The 24,823-nt window shown below is 40.9% G+C and overlaps 1 protein-coding gene and 1 long non-coding RNA gene across 2 annotated transcripts in view; both read right to left on the bottom strand.

The window, feature by feature from the left end:
• Positions 1 to 24,823, bottom strand: part of HACD2 (3-hydroxyacyl-CoA dehydratase 2) — an 86,529-nt gene that overhangs the window by 12,096 nt on the left and 49,610 nt on the right. The gene's annotated exons all lie outside the window — the stretch shown is intronic.
• Positions 6,190 to 24,822, bottom strand: LOC141585352 (uncharacterized). The gene is made up of 2 exons (XR_012518766.1): positions 15,929 to 24,822; positions 6,190 to 9,397 (listed from the first exon to the last, which is right to left on the bottom strand). It is a non-coding gene; the product is annotated as an uncharacterized LOC141585352 (long non-coding RNA).

Raw genomic sequence — 24,823 nt, 5'->3', positions numbered from 1 at the left:
TAGCACTTATATTCTTCCTCAGAAAGTGTACATGGAGTGATCCACCTACACAATGAAATAAGCAGTCATTTACATATCTATTAACTAAATTGTTCTGACAAAGAATTTCATAAACGCACAGTTACTATTCTCTAAAAATAATAAGAATTTTATACTGTCAAGAGCAAGAGTACTTTCTGTTTTCCTGGTGCTCTCATATTAGCCAAAGTAAAGCAAAAGCAAACACCTCTAAAGCTTTCATGGTGAGATTTTTCAGTCTGTCCCCAAATCCTTACTTGAATCCATCTACACCAAAATACCATATTAATATAAAAGCACAATTTGCTTTTTGATGTGTTTCATAATCCTCCTTATCTTAAGGAGTTATGTTTGTACAGCTATGAGTAGAAGCCTTGCCTAAAGAGCTCTAGGTTATAATAGGAAATTCCTTTAATATTTTGAACTGTAAATATCTTGAAATCAGGGAACGTGTTTTATTCATCTTCTGTTTTCCAAAAGCACTTTGTGCTTTTCACAAGTAAGAGCTCAATAAATAATTGCAGAGCAAATGAATTCTGTCCTAATCGGGTTACTCTGAGACTTAGTTCCCTTCTTTTTGGTGCCTGATAGTTTCTGTGTAGACTCAGTGGCCTTCAAATAGGTAACAAAGAAACAAACAAACTCCCCAAATCCCCCAAAACCTCCTGCTTTGACCCAGCCTAGAGGTTGGTTATTATTCACCTCCCATCCACCCCCAAGTTAGACCTTAGCCAAAGGAACTATGAAAAACTCAGACTCAGGCTAAATATGAAAGCAGTCTGTTCCCAGAGTCCAGCTGTAAAGACAATGGCGTAAGTCTTTTAAAAAAGACTAGGGATGCAGGAAATGACCATTTTGTGCAAAATGATATTTTCCGATCAATAGGAAATACAACATTGTTATCAAGAAGGGACATGGATAAAGAGATTGACCTTATCTAATTTATAGATAATTATACAACCAATAACACAAAACAGGGGCAAATGTAATGCATGAGTTAGAGCCAGTGAGATCAATGAGACTTGAACAGGTATTCGTACACTCACGTTTAGAGCAGCATTATTCACAATAGTCAAAAGGCAAAGAAAGCGGGGTGTGTACTGATAGATGGATAAGCAAGATGTGGTCTATACATACAGTGGAGTACTATCATATACACCAGGCGTCCCCAAACTACGGCCCGTGGGCCGCCTATGGCCCCCTGAGGCCATTTATCCAGCCCCCCGCCGCGCTTCAGGAAGGGGCACCTCTTTCACTGGTGGTCAGTGAGAGGAGCACAGTATGTGGCGGCCCTCCAACGATCTGTGGGACAGTGAACTGGCCCCCTGTGTAAAAAGTTTGGGGATGCCTGATATACACACAGTGGAGTATTATTCAGCCTTAAAAAGAAGAAAATTCTTACACATGCTACAACATGGATGAACCTTGAGGACATCAGGCTAAGTAAAATAGGCCAGTCACAAAAAGATGAATACTGTGTGACTCTACTCATACGTGGTACCTAGGGTGAGGCAGAGACAAAAAGTAGAGACAGAAGCTGGCCAGCAATTGGGAAGATGGGAAAGAGAGAATTACTGTTTAATTGGTGTGGAGTTCCATTTTGGGAGGACTAAGAAAGTTCTGGAGATGGACAGTGATGATGGTTGCACAACAATAAGAAAGTGTTTATGCAACTGAACTATACAAAAGTGGCAAAATGGTAAATGTTATATGCATTTTACCACAATAAAAAATAAATAAAATCCCCCCCCCCCAAAACAACTGCAGAAACATAAATTCACTAAGTCTAAATGTATTACATGACTTAGCAACATCAAAATGACTCCACAACAGAACGGAAAAGACGTACCTTGCGAAATCAAGAGATCTGGAGTTTTTGGTGAACCATAAGCCTCAAAGGAGCCAACAGGGTATGAGGTGGCTGTTCAAACAAACAAAACTCCAGGATTCAGCCACAATAACAGTCTTATCCCAATTACTGCACTGTAAATAGATGAGACCTCACTTAGGGAAGACAGTCTGCTAGAAGAACTCCTCATTAGCTGGGCCAGGTGGCTCACACATGTAATCCCAGCTACTCAGGAGGCTGAGGCAGGAAAATCGCTTGAACCCATGAGGTGGAGGTTGCAGTGAGCCGGGATCACATCACTGTACTCCAGCCCGGTGACGGAGTGAGACTTTGTCTCAAACAACAAGAACAACAACAATCACAAAAACAGACAAACAAAAACCTCCTCAACTAGCAGAGCTGACTTTGGAAAAGGAAAGAGAGGTTAAGTACTTTAAAATATGTAAAAGGATACCATGAACAAGATGGATAAAACTGGCAGGGAGTAAAATGCTGGGTTCAACATAAGAAAAATTGTGTAACAAACCAGGTGACTAATCAGACAGGCCACCTCGCAAAGTTGTGTGCTTGCAGGCCCTGGACATATCCAAATCAAGACTGCCCAGGAAGGTCCTACCAAGGACAGGAGGCTGAGCTCGCCTGGGGCAGCCAGGGCTGCCACTGTTCTTTGGAAAGGTGTGTGCCCATGACCCTCCGTGGGCAAGGCATGAAACACTGGCTAATACTGACTTCCTTGCATGAGCTGAAATTTTTCTAGCTGGCGAAAAAATTGAGTAGAGGCTTTGATAATGCTTCTTAAAATAAATTTTCCTTCATCCAAAAGGCCAGAAAGGAGAGAATAACTGACAAGCTCTCCTGTCATCATTACTGACTCCAAGCATGTGAAATGCAAATCATTCTCTGGCTATTACTCCCTGCTTGATGGCAAGGACTTCAAGAGCCAAGGTCTCATCATGTGGCTTCCTCAGTCCTGAAACAGGTCTGGACACAGGGATATGTACAATCAATGCCCCTTAAATTGGATGATAACTTATATTTTTCTTTTTTTTTTTTTTTTGAGACTGGATCTTGCTCTGTTACCCAGGCTGTAAGGCAATAGCACAATAGCAGCTCACTGCAGCTTCAACCTTCCAAGACGGCCTCCTTGGGACTGATCCACCTGCCTCAGCCTCAAGAGTAGCTGGACTACAAGTGCATGCCACCATATCCAGCTAATTTTTTTTTTTTAATTTTATGTAGAAATGGGGTTTCACTGTGTTGCCCAGGCTGGTCTCAAACTCCTAGACTGAACTGATCCTCCCTCCTCAGCCTCCCAAAGTGCTGGGATTACAGGTGTGAGCTACTACACCTGGCCACTTTTCTATTTTGAAAGCAACAACCGGGAACATTTTTATAATAAGTGGGGAGGCTCCTTTCTATTAAGTGCCAGTGACTCAGAGAAAAATAATCAATAGTCTCACAGAAGTAAGAAAAGCTAGTTAAGCTTAGGAGGAATTTTTTGAGGGGCAAAGGATTTGGATTATAAGAAGTTCTACTCAGCTGCTTTTTGAATTTAGAACTAGAAACATATAAACATATGATTTTATTAATTACCAAGAATAGGAGGTTTATGGGTGAGTGGCCCATGCCTATAATTCCAGTGCTTTGGGAGGATGAGGCAGGAGGATCATCTTAGGCCAGGGGCTGAGATCAGCCTAAGCAGCATAGTGAGACTCCATTTCTACAATAAAATAAAAAAGGAGTCAGTGTGGTTGGTGCACACCTGTAGCCCTACCTACTTGGAAAGTGAGGTGGAAAGATCACTTGAGCCCAGGAATTTGAAGTTAAACTGAGCTATGATGGTGTCACTGCACTCCAGCCCAGGTGACGAGCAAGACCCCGTCTCTTAAACAAAACAAAACAAAACAAAACAAAACGAAAAAAAAAAAGAGCTTTAATACGTTTCCTCCAAGATTTGAATGCAAATGTTCATAGCGGTATTAGTCATAATTAAAAAGTGAAAACAACCCAAGTATCAGTCAACTGGTGAATGGATAAACACCACGTGATTATATCCTGTTCAGTGGAATACTATTCAGCAACATAAAGGAAAGAAATATTGACACATGCTACAACACAGAAAAACCTCTAAAACATTATGTTAAGTGAAAGAAGCCAAATGCAAATCATCATACGTTATATGATCCCATTTATATGAAATATCCAGAAAAAGCAAATCTAGACACAAAGTACATTAGTGGTTGCCAGAGGCTGGGAGTGGGAACTAATTATAAAAGGGCATGAGGTCTCCAAGATGTACTTATTTCACATCGCATGCCAGCATCAAAATGTCTCACGCACCCCATAAACAGACACCTACCATGTATCACAAAATTTTTAAAAATAATTTTTTTTTAAAAGGGCACGAATCATACTGGGGTGACAGAAATGTTCTAAAATTAGATTATGGGGATAGTTGCACAACTTGGTCCATTTACTAAAAACCATTTCATTATACATTTAACATGGTTGAATTTTGTAAATCATACTTCCGTAAAGTTATTTAATAAAAAAGTATCTGGGAGGCTGAGGTGAGAGGATGGCTTGACGCCAGGAGTTTAAGACCAGCCTGTGCAACATAGTGAGGACCCTCTCCACTTAAAAAAAGAAAAAAGGAGTTTGCTTTAAATACGTATTATTGCCTTCTAAGGGAAAAGGGGCATTTAGAGCAAAGTGGGAGAAGGGAGATGATGAAGATTTATTAAGGATTACTAAGGAAAAGAGGGAGACAAAAGCCAGGTTTAGGATAGGTTGCCAAAAATGCCATAAAGCCATGCTCAAAGTTGCATATTCGCAACAATGGGCACAAATAGGGGAGCGGGTGCCATGCAGCACTTTCTGTTAGGGAATCTTCCTTTGCCAGGCACAGTGAGCTGCGTATTGGATACTCCATGCTGCAGACGGAAGGTTTCCACCCCCTGCTCTAAAGCGAGGGAGGAGGCGGCTGGGTGTAGGCGGCTTGTGTAATTTAGCCAAGGGAGTTTACATAGAAATTCAAGCTGGAGAAACAAATGGGTGCAAGAGAAAAACCTTTACACACAAATAGCATCATATGTTTGACTTTAAAAGGCACAGGGAGTATCAGTACATGAAAAGCTGTCATTTTTATTACAGTCAAAGAAAAACAGATGGTGCCACATAGGAAAACCACTATTGTAGAAACCCTATTCTTCTTAGCATTTTGGAACCATTGCTTACCATGCTGGGGTTATTTCAAAGAAATTCGCTGACCAAGCTTTACGGCAAGCATTCTTTCCTCTTCTTAAAACTCCTTTCATTTGTGAAGAAATTTGGTAAAATCTAGGGGTTTGCTTTTGGAAAAGCCGTATGTTTTTCTTAGTCTGTTCAGGCTGCCATAATGGAATACCACAGACTAGGGGGCTTAAACATGAGAAAGGTATTTTCTCACAGTTCTGGAGGCTGGAAGTCTGTGACAGGATGGGAGTATGGTTGGTTCCTGGTGAGGGCTCTTTTCCTGACTTGCAGGTAGCTACCTTCCAGATGTGTCCTGACATGGCATCATTTTTTATGAGGGTGCTAATCCCATCATGAGGGCTCCACCTCCTCATGACCTCATCTAAACTTATCTTCCAAAGGTCCCATTGCCAAATACCACTGCATTGCGGGTTAGGGACGCAAGGTATGAATTTTTTTTTGTGGGAGGAGGCACAATTCAGTCCATAGCAATGCTCTAGATTAGGTGTTGGCAAACTTTTTCTGTACAAGGCTAGTTAGTAAATAATTTAGGATTTGCACCAGAGGTGGCTACTGTAATATATTCATCATTGTTTTTTAAACCCTTTACAAAATGCAAAAACTATTAGCTAGGCATGGTGGTGTATGCCTATAGCCCCAGGTACTCAGAATCACCTGAGCCCAGAAAGTTAAGGCTGCAGTGAGCTGTGATCACACCACTGCACTCCAGTCTGAGCAAGAGAGCAAGATTCTGTTTCTAGAAAACAAATCAAAACAAACCAACCAACAAAAAAAGTAAAAAATATTATAAATTGCAGGTTAGATTCGGCCCATAGGCCAACCTCTATTACAGATTCATTTAACCCCTCCAACCTTCCCTTTCCTGTGACTTCCCTAACTTACAAATGTCATTCTTTAACATTTCTTTGACAGATTGTGTGGGGAGGTGGGGAGAAGGGAGTCAATGTCTATCACCAACGGACACTACAGGGAAGAAAAGCAACCTTGTAAGAACATGTATAGGTAGGTTTTTCATATTATCATTTTAAAATCTCAGTAATTTCTTTGTGTGTGTGTATAATATAAAATTTATCATTTAACAATTTTTTTTTTTTTTTTTTTTTTTTTTTTTTGAGACAGAGTCTCACTCCATTGCCCAGGCTGGAGTGCAGTGGCACGATCTTGGCTCGCTGCAACCTCCACCTTCCGGGTTCAAGCAATTCTCCTGCCTCAGCCTCCTGAGCAGCTGGGATTACAGGTGTGCATCACCATGCCTGGCTAATTTTTTTGTAGTTTTAGTAGAGACAGGGTTTCACCATGTTGGTCAGGCTGGTCTCCAACTCCTGACCTCAACTGTTCTAGCCGCCTTGGCCTCCCAAAGTGCTAGGATTACAGGCATGAGCCACCACTGCGCCTGGCCCATTTAACAATTTTAAGTGTGTAATTTGTTAGAATTAAGTACATTCATCATATTGTGCAACCATTACCACTATCTATTTCCAGAAGGATTTTATCATTCCAAACAGAAGCTCTGTACCCATAAAACAATCACTGCACATCCTCCCCTTACCACCCCCAGGTAACCACTATTCTATTTTCTATCTCTAAGAATTTATTTATTCTAGGTACATCATATAAGTGGAATCATATGGATGTGTCTTTACTTTTTTGAGATGGAGTCTCGCTCTGTCACCCAGGCAGGAGTGCAGTGGTCTAATCTCGGCTCACTGAAACTTCTACCTCCTGGGTTCAAGTGATTCCCCTGCCACAGCCTCCCGAGTAGCTGGGATTACAGATGCCAACTACCATGCCCAGCTAATTTTTATATTTTTAGTGGAGACAGCGTTTTGTCAGGTTGGCCAGGCTGGTCTCGAACTCTTGACCTCAGGAGATCTGCCTGCCTTGGCCTGCCTCCCTAAGTGCTGGGATTACAAGCATGAGCCACTGTGCTTGGCCTAGTATGTGTATTTCTATGTTTGATTTATCTCTGTGGTAGTATGTTTTAGAATTTCCTTCCTTTTTGTGTCTGAAAAATACATCATTGTACGTATATACTACACTCTGTTTATCATCTGTTGATGAATATTGGGGCTGTTTATAATTTTTGGCAATTATGAATATGCTGCTATGAACATTGGTGTGCAGGTATGGTTAAGTACTTGCTTTCAATTCTTCTGGGTATGTTCTTAGCAGTGGAGTTGTTGGATCGTAAGGTAATTTTATGTTTAACTTTTTGAGAAAGTGCCAAACTGCTGTCCACAGTGGCTGTATCACTTTACATTATATCCCTACCAAAAATAAACAAGAGTTCCAATTTCTCCACTGCTTATTTGCTGTGTTTTGTTTTTCTGTTTTTGTTTTGCTTTCTTTTTTTAAAATAATAGCCATCCTAATGAGTGTAAAGTGGTATCTCATGGTAGTTTTGACGTGCAGTTCCCTAATCACTAGCGATGTGGAGCACTTTTCATGTGCTTATTGGCTATTTTATATCTTCTTTAGAAAAATATCTATTCAAATCCTTTGCCCATTAGAAATTTTTTAGTATCTCTTTTTAATATTTATGATGACAACAGTAAAAATAATTATACCTAATTGTTAACTGAGCTCTTACTATATGCCAAGCACTTTTTAACATGTATTACCTCACTGAATCTTCATTTTACAGATGAGCAAAGTGAGGTTTACAGAATTTAATCCCAAGGTATATCCCCTAAATCTGAACAGCTCTGACTGGTCTTCTTGGGCTTAGGGTCTCACATGCATGTACACACACACACACACACACACACACACACACACACACACACACACGCTGTTATGGGGATAACAATTCTCTTTCAAAATCAAGAACTTTTAAAAGGAACCTTCTACAAGAAGGGAGGAACCCTCTACAAAAGGAGGAATCCTCTACAAAAAGGAACCCTCTACAAGCCTAGAGAACAGATAAGGTAAATGTGATGCTTACTTAGTTAGTGTCAAGAAAGCCATTAGTTCTCCAATAAATGTTGCCTATCTCTGAAAAGAGAATACAGAATAGGATTTGGACTTAAGGGACTGAATGGAAGATGTTCACTGAGAAAGTATGAGTAAAGCATAAAAGGCCAGGCGCGGTGGCTCAAGCCTGTAATCCCAGCACTTTGGGAGGCTGAGGCAAGTGGATCACCTGAGGTCAGGAGTTTGAGACCAGCCTGACCAACATGGTGAAACCCTGTCTCTACTAAAAATACAAAAATTAGCTAGGTGTGGTGGTGCATGACTGTAATCCCAGCTACTCGGGAGGTTGAGGCAGGAGAATTGCTTGAACCCGGGAGGTGGAGGATGCAGTGAGCTGAGATTGTGCCACTGCACTCCAGCCTGGTGACAGAGATAGACTCCGTCTCAAAAAAAAATTACAGGTTACTAGCACCCAGAGATATGTTTAATATGTCTATAAAATGACTTTTAGTTGTGCATCAACTGACTCAAGTTAAAATACAACTTAAGAACTATAAACAAGCCCTAATGAATTAAGTTAATGTGAATCTTCTTCCCTGAGTCTTGTTTTGCTACCAATCATTTCCTTTTTTGTTTTAGCCCTGCTATGGTTAGGATATTTGATGCTCCAAACCTCATGTTGAAATCTGATCCCCAATGCTGGGGGTGGGTGAGTGAGTCCTCACTGTTACTTTCCACAAAGCTGGTGAAAGGTACCACCCCCTGGCTCCTCTCTCACCATGTGACCTCTACACAGGTTGGATCCCTTCACCTTTCCCCATGAGTGGACGCAGCATGAGGTCCTCACCAGATGCAAATGCTGGCGCCACGCTTCCTGTACAGGCTGCAGAATCATGAGCCAAATAGACCTCTTCACTCTGTATATCATTCAGCCTCAGGTGTTCCTTAATAGCAGCACCAATGGACTAAGACAAGCCCTGTTTTATTTCTGGATTTAACTTATTGTCAAGACCCCTAAAAACCTATCTCAAAAGTTTCTCTTTTCTATCTCTGCCAAGCAGAAATTGAAATACAAAATATGATTTCAATTCAAAATGAAAAGAAACTCATAAACACAAAGATTAAAAAAAGAAAACAGGAAAACAGGAAGAATGAAATACCTTACTAGGCAAGCTTCTGGTTTTCCAGAGATCAGCCCAATCATCTCAAATATGTCTTTATATAGGTATTAAGATTCACCTGAGACTCACCTCTTCCCCTTCTCCACGTGGAGGACACAGTATGGAGGCCCAAAACTCAAGGTAGTGAGGACATGGAGAGCTGAGGGAAGGTGGTGGGTTAACACAGGTATGAGCTAGAGGCCTGGCAGTTGAGGATGGGGGTGGTGAGGGAGAGACAGAGGTGACAGGTGGAAGAGAAGGTCAGTGTGGCTGGAAAACCAGTTACATGGAGCAAACAAGTAAACTGAGTCAAAAAAAAATCAATATATTAAGAAAAATGGGCTTCTTGCTGTTGGAGGAGGTATTAACAAACATGGAAGGGAAAATGCTAGAAAGAACACTGAGGTATTAGACTGCAGTTAGAGGGATCAGTATAAGCCCATGATTTACACACACACATGCACACACACACACACACAGAGCTATATAAATACATTTAGATGCAAATGCATGTGAGTGTATATGTGTATGTGAGTATGTATATGTACACAAGCTTTCTCTACTGAGAGGGTCTAGAAGCAATGACATTTCATTAACAGTGAGCACCTCATCTACCCAGATCTTGGATCCTAAGTTACCATTCTCTTCTAAAAGGAACCAGGTAGGGCTCTTTAGCAAAATGGCTGATTCCAAGGCTGGGGCCGGGGAAGTACAAGATGAGTCTGGAAATCTTTTTGTGCCAGATCATAAGGAAATACTCAGTGAATGATGGAAGTCAAGAGGACCAGGAGGAAGAACTCCCATTGGCCAAATACTAGATAATTTTAGCATAAACAAACAGACTATAATCCACTGAATTATATAGGAATTCATGAGTCCAAATAGATATAAATAAAATAAATAAATGAGAGAAAGGGAAAGCTAATTCTTATAGTAGAATGCCAATTTCTATGTGTAAAAGAAACAAGAAAAATAGAGAGTTGCCATTTGGTAACCATCATAGAGATGTGACACAGACAGGAATCATTCCCACTAATTAATAATAATGAGGTGAACTGCAGGTGGAGAAACTAACAGGAGCAGGTGACAGAGGTCAGTGTCACCAGGAGTGGGAAGCTTTCATGGTGTGCCTCCTGAGAAGAGCAGGCATGGCTTGAATTGGTTATGAGTGAATGCTGCATAGACCTAGGCTGAGAACTTACAGCCTGTATTCTTTAAAACTGACACAATGTAGTTTTAAAGAATACCGGCTGTATTCTTTAAAGTCTCACAATGGGGCACCTGAGACCTTGTCTCAAAACAAGGCCATGAGGACAGGGCAAGACTGAGATGCTTGTCCAGACTGAAGGAGTCTGGAGAGACCTGACAAAGAAACATCTCACAAATGTGGCAGGAATACCACAGCAACCACGTGCCTCCTTTCCCATGAATCCCAGTGCTCAGCACAAGATCTGGAGCACAGAAGATACTGATTAAATATCTGTCATTCCAGAATGGAGAAAAAAGACATTGTTTAGATAGTTAGTGGAATTTGAATGGAGCATACTGGATTAGACAGTAGTGTTGTATAAAGGCTGATTTCCTGATTTGGAGGTTTCTATGTAGGTGATATAGGAGTGTCTAGAACACATACTCAAGTACTTATGGGTGATAGGATGCTACACACAACTTGCTCTCAAAGTTCAGAAAAAACAAATGATGGTGCATATGAAAACACAGAGGGGCTGAGTGTGGTGCCTCATGCCTGTAATCCCAGCACTTTGGGAAGCTGAGGCAGGTGGATTGTTTGAGCCCAGGAGTTTGAGACTAGCCTGGGCAACATGGTGAAACACTGTCTCAATAAAAAATACAAAAATTAGCCAAGCATGGTGGCGAACGCCTGTAGTCCCTGCTACCCAGGAGGCTGAGGTTGGAGAATCGCTTGAGCCTAGGAGGCAGAGGTTATAGTGAGCCACGATCGTGCTACTGCACTCCAGCCTGGGGCGCCTGAGTGAAACCTTGTCTCAAAAAAAAAAAAAAAAAAAAAAAAAAAAAAGCAGAGAGAATAGGAAATGGAACAAATGAAGTAAAATGCTAATAACTGGGCAATCTGAGTGACGGGAATATGAGAGTTCTTTGTACTGCTCTGGCAACTTTTCTCTAAGTTTGAAATTACTTCAGGAAAAATTATTTTCTAAAAAACACTTCAATACTAAGCAGCCACTCTGGGGATACAATGAGAAGGAAATATAACTATTACCTGGTTTCTAAGCATATTATTCTGAATGTGGGACCTCAGGATCTGCTGGAAGAGGTGGGCTTTATAACCATAAAAGACATAACAGTTGTAAGAAAACATTATCAACAAGGGTACACAAATGGAAGGGGGCTTGAGAGGGAACAGCATATCGAACGCTGACCCCAGTCTGCCTCCGCATCACTATTATCTTAGACCGTAAACACACGGAAGGCAAGGTCACAAATTGCTTTGAAGAAGGGCTAGCTTAGTTATAACGCAAAATCAAATTCTTAATAAATGCTTTACATTGGGATAATGATGATTAAGATAATGATAGTTCGTATTAGCAGGGCTAATTATTCCTTAAGAATGATAAAAGTAATTATGCATAAATTTTCACCAGCTAACTGTGAAACTATTTTAGCATATATAAAGAACATATTCAGTTCTGTGTGAAAAGCCAATTATATCTCTGTTAGAAACCTCAGGACACAGAATTTAAAACAGTTGTACAGAAATTTGTCATTAAATTTTTTGGGAAAGATTAGGTTACATTTTAGGTATCTAGTTGGTAGTTAAGATTTATTGAGCCCTTACTAAGCACCAGGCACTGTTCTGAGTGCTTTGTGTTAACTCACAGACCACCCCATGAAGGGAACCATGGGGTCTGGGAGAGTGGCACAGTTTCTAAAGAACCAGAACAGCTGACTCAACCCTCAACTGGGCAATGGAGGATGAGCCAGTGGTCACAGCACTGTCATACCTCTGCCTTAGCGGTTACCCCACTCTCTGGTGTTGGCTGCCTGCTAGATTCTGCTTGACTCATACTAGGCCTGTGAGGGCAGCAACTGCATCTCTCCTTTTCTCACGGGTCTTACCTAGTGCTTAGCACAATTCCTGGAGCACAGATGATACTGAATAAATATTTATTGAATGAACAAGAATGAAGAAGTAATAGACGGCAAGCCATCTGCAGTCTCAGTAAATGTGCTCTGACGTGACTGGAACAGCCTTGGGTGGGAAGGCAGCTCCCAAGGGGTCGCAGTGCTGGTGCCTGGTTGGTCCATCAGCTGAGGGGTTGGGCTGGAGAACAGGACAGTTCTGACGACAATCTTGGTCCTTTCTATAGCTTGATTAAGCTTTTTTGAACAAAAATGTAACTCATTTGGCTACTTATTTAAAAGGAATTTCATCCTTGATAAGATATTTAAATGTAATAGTAATAGATACAAACATGGTGGTTCAAAAAAAAAAGATGTTTGGATGAGTACGTCTTTTTTTATTTTTTGAGATGGATTCTTGCTCTGTCGCCCAGGGTGGAGTGCAGTGGCACAGTGTCAGCTCACTGCAACGTCCGCCTCCATGGTTCAAATAATAACCCTACCTCAGCCTCTGGAGTAGCTGAGGACTATAGGCATGTGCCACCACGCCCGGCTAATTTTTTATTTTTTGGTGGAGACAGGGTTTCACCATGTTGCCCAGGCTGGTCTTGAACTGACTTCAAGTGATCTGCCCTCCTTGGCTTCCCAGAATGCTGGGATTACAGGCCTGAGACACTGCATCCAGGCTAATATTAGTCTTTTCATATGACGATTTCATGTGTAAAGTGTCCTTTATAATTTATTAAAAATCCATGATAAAGTACCTGCTAGACAAAATACTATTCCTATTTTATGAAAAATGTGAGTTATAAAAGTATTAACATTTCTTCCCCTTTAAAAGAGAGAATAATGTGCAACATAGTTTTTTTCTTTTTTAAACCTAAGGCGACAAAGGGAACTGGTTAAAAAGTTCTTACCGTTACAACACAATAACTGAGAACCATTTTTTGATGTGAATAATGGTCTAGTTAAATGTTCCAGCCTATCAAAACAACTCTTGGTCACAAAGTAAACTTTTCTGAACATGCAATGAAAAACTATATAAGCATGCAATCAACAAGCGATACATGGTCAATTCTGCATTTATGACAAAGCCAGACACACAGATCTGAATGCTAAAATGTTTCCATTCGTCCAACTTTAATGCTTACTGTATGTTCAGCCTGTTTTCTGGAAAACATGAGGGAAGGATGGTCGGTACCTAAACTAGCCTAGCTACTCACTACGGCTAGCCTCTACTCCAATCAATGTAACTCTGGAATCAAACAGATCTGCAGACTTCCTGGCTCCATGTTCTGAGGCAAGTTACTTATCCTCTCAGATCCTCAGCTTCCTAATTTGTAAATTGAGAGATCAGAAAAACACATTAAGTGCTTAGCAAAGCACTTGCCATTTTAGCAGTTACCATTATTAGTCCAAGAAAGGAAAAATTCAATTTACTGAGATACTACTAACTATGCTAGTCACTGCTGGAATTCCATACAATCTGATGGCTGCCTTTTAGGCTTAATTACAAATAAAATGTTTTCTGTTGTTCTTGTTTTGCTTTTTGTTGCCTAAGTATTGTTTAAGAGATGCCATCTCTTCCTCTACTTGAAGGTTAACATACGTCTACCAACTGTGAGATGTCTAAGGATCTCACCAGCTGCTGGTCTTTCCCAATATTCTTCCTTAGTCCTGTTTGATTTGCCCACCTCCAGAAAGCATGTTATTAACTGAAAAGCTTTCATGCAACTATTACCTTCAACTCAATTCAAACACAGACATTGCATCAGAATGGAGTCATATTTAATTCCAACCTTCGTCATATATATCTAATCCAGTCTAAACATTCTATGAAGTGATAGTCCTTTAACTCTAGCAATGATAGCCCAGAGAACAATATTCTCAGCAATTGGTGACTGTGGCCCCAAGGAAAGAGCTGGGGCCTACTCAGCCCACAGTCTGCCCCCAAATCTCCAAATGCAGTATCCCAATGTGCCTACCCAACACTCCAGAGGAGAAGATTTACCATTAACAGAAAGGTAACTGAAATGTCAAAAGAACATGAAACTGGCAATATATTTTGTGAAATGTCATGGTTCTTTTTGTTCTGTGACAGTGTAATAATTGCAGAAATTTCAAAAGATAGGGAAAAAAGACCATGAACACCATCTCTTGGAGCAGAAATATCAAAATGGTGACCTACGATCCCTGATCATAGATGTTCTGTTTGGGCTTGTACAGTGCTTTAAAAATATTTGAGCCAGTTTTTTAAAATTAGGAAATTTCTCATTTAAAAAATCTAGATTTCTGCCTTTTCTTTAGAAAATTTGGTTTCACCCTCATTCTCAGCAAACTGACACAAGAACAGGAAACCAAACACCAGATGTTCTCACTCATACGCAGGTGTTGAACAATGAGAACGCACGGGCACAGGGAGGGAAACAGCACACACTGGGGTCTGTTGGGGGGCTAGGGGAGGGACAGCAGGGGATGGGGAGGTTGGGGAGGGATAATACTGGGAGAAATGCCTGATGCAGGTGATGGGGGGTGGGGGATGGAGACAGCAAACGACCATGGCATGTGTGTACCTATGCAACAATCCTGCAAGATCTGCACATGTAACCCAGAACTTAAAGTACAATACAAAAAAAAAAATTTTTTTTTTTTTAATTAGGTCTCACAATACTAAATCTATCTGGCAGTGTCTAGCTGAGGTGCACACTGACTGCTGGTGTGAGATGGCATGCACCCTCCAGTCACCATGCTTTTCTTGCATGTTCTTTTAAAATCCCGTGGGACAGATCTCTGCCACCAGCAGATAGCTTCTGCAACAGATGGTAAAGTGCTACACAAATGTCATGCAACATATTTGAAAACTCTAAAGTTTTTTTTTCTTTTTTTTTTTTGAGACAGAGTTTTTCACTCTTGTTACCCAGGCTGGAGTGCAATGGTGCGATCTCGCCTCACTGAAACCTCCGCCTCCTGGGTTCAAGCAATTCTCCTGCCTCAGCCTCCTGAGTAGCTGGGATTACAGGCATGCGCCACCATGCCCAGCTAAATGTTCTGTATTTTGAGTAGAGACAGGGTTTCACCATGTTGCCCAGGATGGTCTCAATCTCTTGACCTCGTGATCCACCTGCCTCGGCCTCCCAAAGTGCTGGGATTACAGGCTTGAGCCACCGCGCCTGGCCTCGAAAACTCTAAAGTTTTAAAAACTATAAAGTATTATTTAAAAATTTGATTCGTTTTTACACTTGAGGCTCTGAACATCCTTTCCTTTAAGGCAATGACCTGGCAAAAGATTATTTAAACCTGACCTAGCAAAACAGCAACAATGCAGAAAGCAGAAGAGATTCACAATTGTCACATTTTGGGTTATTCTGATAATAAGCCAGAGCAAAAGGAAGTGAGGGGGAGAAGGCGCCAAAACTTGTCCTGCTATAAGCAAACATTTATGGCTTGAAGAGAACAAAAGCTAAAATTCTTTAATGTGGCAAGCCTAATAATTAGTTTTTCTGAAGAAAACAGAAGTTAAAAATCTTTAGTGTAATAAGCCTAACAATTAGTTTTTCTTCCCCTCTAAAATGCGAAGCATGCCCTTCTCATGCATACACGCAAGTCCACACATGTACACCAAGGCACATCTTACAAATTCCGGAAGTACACCAGGGTTTTACTCCAGACTTGGAAAGAGTCCTCTCTCTGGAAAATGCAGACAGCTTAGTCATATGCTTTAGTTTTTCTGTGATGCATCTCAGCTTGCTGTGAGAGGTTCTGACTACAGGGCTTCTTGATATAGGTAAGTTTAAATAGGTTACTGAACTTCCCTGAAGCAATGGAAATACACTGTATGGATATTTCACAGGAGTGATGGGGGATAATTTTTTCAGGTTCCTCTATGGTCTTTAACATTCCCAACGAGATCAGTTACCTGACTGAATTCACTGTGCAGGACAACTATCAGGGGGTTGAAGGTACTAGTATTCTTGTCATATTTATGTATTTTTAATTTAACCCTCTGATATCCCCTATTAGTACTTCAAAGTAGATTTATTTTGAAAAAGCTATGCTACATAAAGGACTGCTGTTTTGGCAAAGAAGCAGATAATAAGAGAGAGTTCTTCCTCCCACAAGTTTTCAAATGAATATTAATCAATGCTTTAAAAATGCCACCGCTTGTACTGTGGAGCACATCTGCTTAAAAGCAGCTTACAGGTAATAGTTTTTAACTTTTCTTGGCTTTGCTGACATAGTTTAATCTGCTCACGATGCATGCCAATCACTTCACTTTTAAAGTGAGGGATGAGAATCTATCTTCAAACTCAGTGGGATAATAACGCTGATTGTACTCCTATGCATCTTTTAACTCAAATAGGAGAGAAAAGGCATGTGAAGTCGTTTTCAACAAAGGCAAAGTTTATCACAGTGAATCCACCACAGAGTCCAACCTGCAGCCCTCTGAGAGGGGAGGCCGGTATGGCCTCCTGACTAACCACCTAGCCAAGTGCTACCTCTGCAGGGCGTGAGGAGAACACCATCAACACCATTCCCACACCTGCAATTAGGACTGTTATGAAAATTTAACCTAGAATGCAAAAAAAAAAAAAACCCTAAATTTAAGAAATACAACATACCAAAATACCTTATTGCTTTTGTTTCTTTAAAAGAAAAATTATACATTCACATACACATGAGATAAAATATAGGAAAACTGAATTGACTAAAATCAAGAGAAAGATAAATAACGTCACACTGAATAGCCAAAGCTGCACTGTCCAATAGTGCAACTTCTAGTCACATGTAGCTATTTAAAATACAGTTACACTGAAATTCAATTCCTCAGTCACATTAGCCACATTTCAAGTGTTCACATATGGCTACTATTTTAAGCCCAAGGTAATGACTTTTTTCTTCCTTCACTCTCATTCCTTTTCTATGACAGTTTCCTAAAGTGAAAAGTCAACCATCTTTGTTAATCCCAGAACTGCAAGTAACCAGATTTAGCTCTAAATAGGCTTCCCACTACTGGAAAGTAGCATCAATACCTATGGTAAGATACCACCCGACAGTATAGACACATCTTATGCTTGAAGCGAATGTGTTCCAACAAGCTTGTCCAACATTTCACCATCAAAAATGGGAATAATGTAGGGGACCCCATGGACACATCTAGAAGATAAATTAAATGAGAGAGTGTTAGTATAATATTTTAGAAGGCTAACCAAAATGCTAGATGCACTGAAAAACCTAAAATCTGGAAGTCCTGGGGCAAAAGTAGAGAAAGAAGTTGATCAGTGCTCAAGCCTGAAGGGACTGGCGTCTGCCAGGACAGTCTGGAATGGGGTAGGCTAGGGCAGGGACAGTTCTGAGTTCTAGGGAAACCTCAGGACAGTGGGACATTTTCCTCTGGGGCTGTTAGGTCAGGACCTCGCCCTTCCTCTCTGGAATAAGATTTCCCCAAATTAAGATAATGGTGCAGACTTCTGGTATAAATGCCCCTTCTCACACTAGAATTGACAGCGAGGAATGGTGTATATCAGATTTTAGCTCTTGAGGTGAGGGAGAAAAAAAAAAGGCCCTGAGAAGCTTTGCATGTCTAAGTATTTGTTGGGACAGTCACCATGGGGAGGAGGGCGCAGCGTGCAGTGATGACGAGCCCGGAGCAGAATAAGATTAACATTAAAGACAAGTGAAACCAATTTCCTGATTTTGCTGAGCTTAGAATCTATCCAACTATTACTTGACAAAGAGGTTCTGTATAAAGTACTGTATAAAGTGGTGGTAACGTTGGCTTCCATGGTTTAAAGGGATGCTTGCTTGCTTTCTCTCTCTTTCTTTCTTTTATATGCAATTTAATTATCATCAGAGGTTACTATATTTTAGACAACAACTGAGTTCCGGTGGAATTTTTCAAGGGCTATAAAGGGACTAAGACAGTGGGAGAAAGATACGACATGTGATGGCAGAAGTGAGCCGACTTTTGGCTGGTGTGGTGGCTCAGGTCTGTAATCCTAGCACTCTGGGAGGCCAAGGCAGGAGGACTGCATGAGGCCAGAAGTTGGAAATGAGCCTGGGCAACAGTTTAAAACCGTGCCTCTACAAAAATAAGCAAATATAAAAAATTAGCTGAGTGTGGTGGTGTGCACCTGTAGTCCCAGCTGTTCAGGAGGCTGAGGATGGAGAATTGCTTGAGTCCAGGAATTTGGGGCTGCAGTGAGATGACTGTGTCACTGCCCTCCAGCCTGGGTAATGACAGAGTGAAACCCTGTCTCAAAAAAAAAAAAAAAAGAGAGAGAGAGAGAGAGAGAGAGAGAGAGACAGAGAAGTGAATCTATGCTGAACCTAAAAGATCTAAATATTTTTTCAATATTTTGAAATAAAATCTTTATACACAGTACAATAAAATGTTGGAAAGGGATAGGCAGAAAAACACTGAGAGAAAAATAGACATTCTGATTTTGCCAAAACCATCTATGCTAAATATAGGTAATGGCAAAAGGAACCAGCTAGCTATGAGATAAGTAACACAATCTTTAAGTGGAAATGCCACTAAAGTGCTGCTGTATTTGTCTAGGAGCTGCCTCAAGTTTGACAGTGTCTGATTAACAATCAAATAAGGAGGGATTTTTTTTTTTTTTTTTTTTTTTTACCTTTAAGAGAGGTGCTAATTTTAAAAGTGAAGGTGATGTAAATCCACCTACAAGAATATTTAAAATAGAAAGCAACCAAATAGATGGAATAGGGTGGAAGATTTTAGACATATGGCTTTTAGGGCAGGCTAAAAGGTACTGAAGGTAACTCAATGGCCTTCGCTAACTGAGCTGCAGTGTCACTGTGGAAAGGGCACTGGGGCTAGATGACAGGATGGCACAGGTTTGGTGCACGCACAGGGCCCAAGGAAGAAATGGCATGCTCCCGACACTGCATCTCATCTCCTCATCTGAATGATGGGGGTAAGAAATTGTCTTTCTGCCTCACCCCAACACCATGTTCACAGATGGTTCATATTGGGAAGTTCACAACACAGCCATCAGGGACAACACGGAAGGCGTGCGGCCACAGGAGACCCGCCAACCAGGGACGCAGCCTCAGAGGCAGGAAGAACACGAGTACACTGTGACCCAGCTGGAGGACACAGCAGGAAGGAAAAACCCCCACAACCAAAACAGGACCGGGAGCGGGGGCGCTAGGACATTATGTATCTGGTGCTTTGGCTTCTACAAGAGTGGAAAGGAAGAGGGAAAGAGGAAGAAGGGAAATCTACATTCTGTCTCTGAAGGAAGTGGCATTCCTCTGCACAGCAGCCGCTCGCTGCTCTGTAAGGGTTTCAAAAGCTGCCCAGTGAAAACCTGCATGCTGGAGACCCTGAGTTCTCTCTCGATACTGCACCTTGTTCTCATAGATCCTTTTTACTTCATCTTCACAAAAACTGCAGCATAGCAGACAGGGCAGGTATTAGCACTACTATTTTACAGATGAGAAGAACAAGACTTGGAAAGTTGAAGTGCTTTGTCCTAAGTCACAAGGTAAACGTTAAAGCCCAAACTCATCAACCCTTCAACTAAATTTTGGGTGCTAAGCCTCCATGTTCTAGAATACTGAGTTCTAATCACCTAGAAAAGAATAAAACTGTCCAGGTAAGGCAACACTTCTGAGGAATCCCAGGAAGAGGTGTCGGCACTGTTTCCTCAGGTGGAAATCGCCTCTGAAACCATGTCCCTGACGGCTCTGGCCCAGAGCATGAGGCACATGCCCGCTACAGACCCTTCCCAGCAACTCCACCCCAGTGTGAGGCAGCTGGATTCCTTAGGCTTCTCTCTTGAAAACAAACCAAAGTCAGTCTTGCTTCTTCTTCAGTGCAGTGATTTCAGATCTTCCTCTACCGTAAGGTAGGCTCCTCAAGCTTCCTCTTACCTAGTCATCAGCAAAGGCACTGGATTTTGGAGAGCACCAGAAATTCCACAGTACCTTTACTTAGCAGTTTAAACTCTAAGGCTTTCATTCTTTGAGAATGAAACAATGGCTCTTGGAGTTAGAAAAGAGAAGCTGAGATTTAGTTAGGCTTTAAGTAAACTAAGTAGAAAAGTACATTAAAATCAAGAAGAGAAGGTCACAAAAATTATAGCACAATACATAGGCATATTAGATCATTTCTCAAACCTTGGAATTCTTAAAATTATTTGAGAAGCCTAATAAAAATCCAGATTCCCTGGTCCCACTCCCAGACATTCTGTATCAAGTGCAAGGTGGGTCCTGGAATATGCGTTTTTAATAAGCTTTTTGGGTAATTCTGGTCCAAATAGTGCATACACCCTAGTTTGAGAAAGAGCCTTAGAACTTTTAAGGAGAAAGGCTGATTAATTGGAAGGATTCATCTCAGAGCATTTGAGCAGTATAAAAACAGAGAAGCAATGTGTTGCAGATAAGCACCTAGGGCCCACAATTGATGTGTACATCTGACGTACAGATGATTTAGCAGGAGAATCATATCTTAATATGCATATGGCATGATGGAACTGTTGAAGAGTAAAAGCACCTATGAATCGTACACAGGCATTTCCACTCCACAGTGGTGTGAGAGAAGTCAGCGTAACAGAAATTAAGAACATCAGGTTTACGTCAGGTTTTTTTGTTTTGTAGAGATGACGTCTCACCATGTTGCCCAGGCTGGTATCTTACTCCTTCCTGGCTCAAGTGATCCTTCTGCCTCAGCCTCCCAAAGCGCTGAGATCACAGGTGTGAGACGCTGTGCCCAGCCGTCATCATGTTTTTGTTTTTTAATTGCATTTTAGGTTTTGGCGTCATCATGTTTTTAAAGGGTGAGAAGGTGACAGCTCTGATGCAGTGGAAAGACCTTGGATTCAGAATCCAATCCTGACTCTGCCATTTGTTGGGTGTTAATAGTCACCTTGCTGCTCTAGCTTCCAAACCCTAAATGGAGGCTACAGGCTACCTACCTCAAGGGATGGTTGTCAATAGAGAATGATAACATGCTTTATTTAATAAAGCCCTCTGTAAACTATAACATATCGAACAGAAACCAATACTATTATAGAAAACTGAAGGCTACTTTCTTAAACACTAACTACAAGATTTTTGTAAGCATTCTGCTGAAGAGTTGGTAAGAATGGTAGGTTGTGTCACAAAGCCCAGCAACAAGCCAGAAGGGAGTGGGACACAGCTGATCTGTTTTAGCCAGAGCTTTTCTTTTTTCTTTCTTTCTTTCCTTTTCTTTTCTTTTTTTCTCTTTCTCTCTCTCTCTCTCTCTCTCTTTCTTTCTTTTTTGAAACAGAGTCTTACACTGTTGCCCAGGCTGTAGTGCAGTGGCGCGATCTGAGCTCGCTGCAGTTTCCACCTCCTGGGTTCAAGCAATTTTCCTCTCTTAGCCTCTCCCAAGTAGCTGGGACAAAAGGCATGCACTACCAGCTATTTTTTTTATTTTTTTTATTTTTTTATTTTTAGTAGAGATGGGGTTTCATTATGTTGGCTGGAATGGTCTCGATCTCCTGATCATGTGATCCACCCGCCCTGGCCTCCCAAAGGCCAGAGCTTTCCTTTGTTCATTTACATGGTCTCTTTGAAAGGAAGAAGGTGGAGGGGTTATTTGCTATGTTAGCTCAAGGAAAAGCAGTTGAGCATACGGATCACAATTCTTTTTTTCTTTTCTTGCCTCTGTGTATTGATTCAATATTTTTCAATAATACCCTGATGATGAAGGTGTCACACTAGCTGATGGGTGGATTCTTATATGCCATAAGAGAAAACCATCTGTTCATCTTTCAGTTTCACAATGTACATGCCATCTATGTGACTAGCATTCCATGGGGTAGAGAATTAAAACAACAAGCATTGATGCATGTCCTATAGGGCTTCTTAAAAGGAAATATATCTCATGTGAAAAAAGTAGAGTCTAATCTGAAAAGGTTATATAGGCTACACCCTAGTACATCATGTACAAGTACAGAAAAACAAGGGAGATGAGCATAGAAAGTGGGCAGGGCAGAGAAGGTGGAGTAGGAGTCCAAATTCAATGTAATGAGGTAAAAATGAAGAATTCTTGTCCACTTCAGAAGGGAATATGATGTAAAAAGAAACTGAAAAATCATAGTAGTACGAAAAGAATTTGAACATTACTACAATCATTACTACATTACTACAAGTGAGATATATGTGATTAAAGAGTTATTTCTGAAGTCAATTTCCTTATGCATTAATTATACAGCTCCCAACATTAAAGTAAACAAAGCTGAATATAAAGGAAAATAAATATATTTTTAAGATGCTTCAGGAAATAGAAGAATGAAGTCATATGTGATGTTGTGCAGAAGAAACTGAATTATAGCTAACATAAAACTCCAAGGCAGGAAAAATAGCATTTGGCCAAGAGAAGGGGCTAAGGAACAGGTGACAGATAGCAAGTACTGGCCTGAAGAGCCACAGCAACAGGCTCTTCAAGTTAGCTCTCGAAGACACAAAGCAGAAACGGAGGACACCTCCTGCTCTGAACAAAATCATGTAAGAGGAGTTCTGTGCAAAGAAAAAGGGAATGAGGAGAGAAGAAGGACAGCAGAAACGCTGAAGCCCAATTACAAGGGAAAATAGTCAACTCATCAACAGTGTATATGTGAAAACAAGAGGGTCCAACAGGCCACAGGAATACAATAACATATACTGTACTACATTCTTCAGAAAATGATATGCCTTTTCTTTTTCTTTCCAGCAGGTAAAAAAATATGTTACTGTTAGCAGAAATTGAGTCACTCTGGTTGTAGAGATACAATTTTGAATATGCAAATATAATGAGTATATAACAAATTACTGTAAAACTCAAATGTGATAATATATGTGAAACCGTCTGTTACATGGTTGTCCCTGGCAGGCAGCGTGGTTATGGAGGATGACACCAGGTCCATGTACCTATCATCCACAGAGACACTGAATAGCTTTGCAAGCCAACCAGTTTCAATGACCTACCCAGGAAATCCCGGCAAATGTTGCTAACAACAACTTGACTAATAGAATTGCTTGAGTTGAGTTGTAAAGCATTTTTGATGTACCTGTCTACTGCTTCGGCACATGTGCTCATAAGCCAAGTAGAGCTCACTAAGTGGAAGGGAGGAGGAGAAGCAGAGCCCATGAAGAAAATATCAACTGGTGCATTAGCACCTGGACAATTAACATCTGACTATATTGGCAAAGTGATTGGACACTTTAGAGTGAACAATACTTTGACTTCATGTGCTTAGCACTTAATTACTGAAAGGGCATAATTACCTATTTAAGAATGCAAATGAGTTACTATTAGGAAGAAGTTTTAGGACACTGGAGACTATTGGAAGATAAAATTATGAGTTGTTGGCTAAAATGAAACGGTATATACACAAAAGTTTTGGAGGAAGAAATACTGTAGTCCCCCCTTATCTTAAGTTTTGCTTTCTGTAGTTTCTGTTACACCTGGTTAACCACAGTCCAAAAATATTAAATGGAAAATTCCAGAAAGAAACAATTTCTAATTCTTAAGTTGTACACTGCTCCCAGCAGGATGACAAAATCTCATGCTGTCCCACTCCATCCCATCTGGGACACGAACCCTCTCTTTGTCCAGTGTATCCACACTGTATATGCTACTGGCCCATTGCTAGGACCTAAAATAGGAACAAATCTTTTAGTAAAATTGTGAAGAAAGAAAAAGAAATTTGTGCTGTTGAACCTCAAACTGCAAAAGTTACGGCTACACAGCATGATAAATGCTTAGTAAATATTTAAAAGGCATTACATTTGCGGGTGGAAGACATAAGCAGAAACGTGTTTTGGTCAGCAGCAATTGGGTTGTGTGCTATCCATGGTTTCTGGCATACGGTGGGGCTTTGGGAATGTATTCCCCTTGGATAAGAGGGGACTAGTTTAAAATGATGATTTGGGCCAGATGTGGTGGCTCATGCCTGAAATCCTAGTACTTGGGAGGCTGAGACAGGCAGTTAGCTTGGGCTCAGGAGTTTGAGAGCAGCCTGGGCAACATGGTGAAACCCTGTCTCCACAAAAAATACAAAAAAATTAGCTGGGTGGGGTGGCACATGCCTGTGGTCCCAGCTACTTGGGAAGCTGAGGTGGGAGGATTGCTCGAGTCTGGGAGGCTGAGGCTGCAGTGAGCCATGATCTCACCACTGCAATCCAGCCAGGGTGACTGAGTAAGACCCCGTCTCAAAAATAAAATAAGAATGCAGATGCCCAGAGTTTAGTGTGGTAGATACAAACAAGATATCAGAAAAATATAGCTGAGTTGCAGACCACATCCACACCATCTGAACCTCCATGAGAACTCAAATTACAGGACTTTACCATTTAATCAGTCTTCTCTTTAACAACACTGCATATCTAGGGTATCTTTCTCATTATTCACCCAATTCCTACAGTGAATGTGAACTTAATCTCAGCTACATTGATATGACCTGGAACTCCATCTTTAGCCATAACAAACGTGAATCAGAAAAGTTGACCAGTGTTTGCGAGTGCTGATATCATTTTATTTTAGTCTATATGAACA

This window comes from Saimiri boliviensis, chromosome 8 (genome assembly GCF_048565385.1).
Source record: "Saimiri boliviensis isolate mSaiBol1 chromosome 8, mSaiBol1.pri, whole genome shotgun sequence".
In the NCBI taxonomy this organism is placed as follows: Eukaryota; Metazoa; Chordata; class Mammalia; order Primates; family Cebidae; genus Saimiri; species Saimiri boliviensis.
Note: the sequence above shows the minus strand (reverse complement) of the source record. Positions and strands in the feature narration are given on the sequence as shown.